Here is a 2,700-nt window from a genome sequence, read left to right on the forward strand (position 1 = left end):
ACTCTGCGCACGGCAGCCGCAGCCCGTGGGTCAGTGGCGGGGGGGACAGAGCGCGCAGAGCAGCGGCCTCCTGCCCGCTTCTCGCCCTAACCCGCCTCCCCGTCGTCGGCGTGGCCCAGGAGCCCTGGAGGTGGGGACACCTGTGGCACGGGGCACCGACCTAGTCCAGCTCTGCGGAGCTTAGCCGGACGAGCTCCCGCAGCCAGGGGCCGGAGCCGGAGGTGCAGGAGGCGCGGGAAGGTTAACCAACATGACCCTTCTCGTCACCCCTGCCCTCCCCCCAGCCCTGGTGCTGGGCAGCTGCTCCCTGTCCTGACTGGGGCTGGGTAGCAGGAGAAGCCCCGCCCCGGGAGGAGTCAGGCCTGGGAACCCTCCTCCTCCCAGCCCTAGAGCCATGTCTCCCCTGCATCCTGGAGTCGGGGTTGGGGACAGCTCAGAGTCTGCTCCACTCGCTGGGCTCTCCTTTGTCCCTTCCCTCCTCCAGGGCTGGCAGCCCCTCCCTCTCTGTTCCGCCTCCATTCAGGCTTCCTGCCCACATGTAGGTGCCAGGTGCTGTTCCAGTCACAGGGGACATCAGCTTCACCATGGAGCACAAAGGGATGTGCCTCAGAACCTACATTCTCGGCCAAGGGTGGGACATACAAACCATCAATCCATGGGACTTGGTGGGAGGCCATGGATGGCCAGGTCCTGTGAAGAGGAAGCAGCCGTGGGAAGAGCTTTGGGGGCAGAGGTCAGGGGCTGGAGGACAGTGACTGAGGGTGCAGTAGGTGGCGGAGAGCCCATGCTGAGAGCCCCCAGTGCCAGGACGGGACTAAGATTCTTTCATGAGGCGGTGCGTAGCCAGGGGGAGTAGCCGGGATGTGATCTGCAACATGGCAGGCAATTATGGGAAGCAAGAGGCCGGTGGCAGGGCCCAGGCTGCTGGGGGAGGACAAGTGAGAGAGGACAGGGCCACCAGGGCACAGGCAAGGACACGCATGGCGGGTCAGAGATGTGCCAGGGGTGCTGTGGCCTGAGGGGACCCTGGTTTCTGACTTTAGCCGTGTGCCGAGAGGGCACTGTGTGGGGCAGCAGGAGGGGCCGGGACACCTGGGTCTCACTCATGTTGCTCCACTGAAACTAAGCAAAGGGCAGAGGTGGAAACAAACTCCCCACAGTGGCTATCTCTGGGGGGAGGTTGGGGGTGGGAAGGGGGTCAGGTGCTTGTGAGGTGGGGCAAGTTCTTGCCCTGGGTGGGACCCACACCAGCATCCATGACATAATTATTATTATTTTTTTAAAGATGACCGGTAAGGGGATCTTAACCTTTGACTTGGTGTTGTCAGCACCACGCTCAGCCAGTGAGCCACAGGCCGGCCCCTCATGACATCGTTATTCCTGGTAGTGCTTACTGATCACACCTCACAGCAGGAAGGTGAAGAGCAGACAGACTGACCGTTCCAGGCCATCCTCTTTGAGTCCAGTCAAGGGTCACAGCTGGGTCTGGGGCTGTGCCCTTCAAGTAGGGAGCAGCCTTCACGTCCCAGTCCCAGGTCTGACACACGGAGGCACTGAGTGCTTCTTACCGAGCACCAAAAACGGAATGCCTGGGGACATCAAGGCCAGGGCCTGGCGAGCCTCAGTGGGGAGGCCTGGGGGAGGGTTTGCTGGGCCTCCTATCCCTAGATCTCTCGCCCACGCAAAAGGACCACGCGCCTCAGCCCCCGGTGGGCCACACACCCTCATATCTCTGGCCCTTCTCATTTTTACAGAAAGTAGGGTACGGCGAGGCCACACAGTGGGCACAGGGCCCAGCCCAGAACTTAGGTGTCCCAGTTCTCAACTCAGGGTCTTTCCAGGGGGCTCCTTGGTTCCTGCGACACCTCAGTGGGGAGATGGGGAACCCTGGATAGGGAGCCAGCAGGGCTTCTGTCCTTAAAAGGTGTAGAGCAGTGGGGGTGGAGTGGGCAGAGGAACTCCTGGTCTAGGTGTCTGTGTGCACCCAACCCCCCAAACATCGTGCGGGGTGCCCACACTGCCCCTCCAGAACACTCTGACCTTCAGTAATGCAACATGCCCCGAGTTCTGGCTCACTCCCTGACCCAGGAGACTGCCTCAGTGTCCTTGCCTGTAAAACAGCACAGTCTTGGAGCCTTGTCCGATGCTGAGAACTGGACAAACAGGCAGCACCCAACTCCCTCACAGCTGCCTGAGGGGTTCCACAGCACTGGGAGGCTGGTGGGGGGGTATAGGGGAAACTAGAGTCCCAGGAGACCTCTGGCCAGCTGGACTTTCTGGGCTTCAGTCTGTGCAGTGCTGGCAGGAGGAGAACCAAGCCCCAGGATGATCACCAGACGGGAGACAGAAGTGCAATCCCAACCCTGTCCTTTGAGCCACAGCTCAGAGGCAGACAGGCCAAGCCACAGGAAACTGGCTTCGTCCTCCAGGGCAGCCCTTGGGACAACTGTTCCAAACAGAGCCCACTCCAGGCGCTGTCCCTGGGCCCTGGAGAGGGCTTTAGGAAACAGGACAATCAGCCTGCATTCCATCTGTCTGCAAAGGGCTGGGAGAATAGGAAGGCGAGCAGACAGGAGTGAACTTTGGTTTTCCTTGGTTTTTAAAAAATTAACCTTTTAGGGCTGCTCGGTTAGCTCAGTTGGTTAGAGTACAGTGTTGATAAGGCCTAGGTCAAGAGTTCAGATCCCCTCACTGCCCAGC

Source organism: Galeopterus variegatus, unplaced genomic scaffold (assembly GCF_000696425.1).
Source record: "Galeopterus variegatus unplaced genomic scaffold, G_variegatus-3.0.2 Scaffold446, whole genome shotgun sequence".
NCBI lineage: Eukaryota > Metazoa > Chordata > Mammalia > Dermoptera > Cynocephalidae > Galeopterus > Galeopterus variegatus.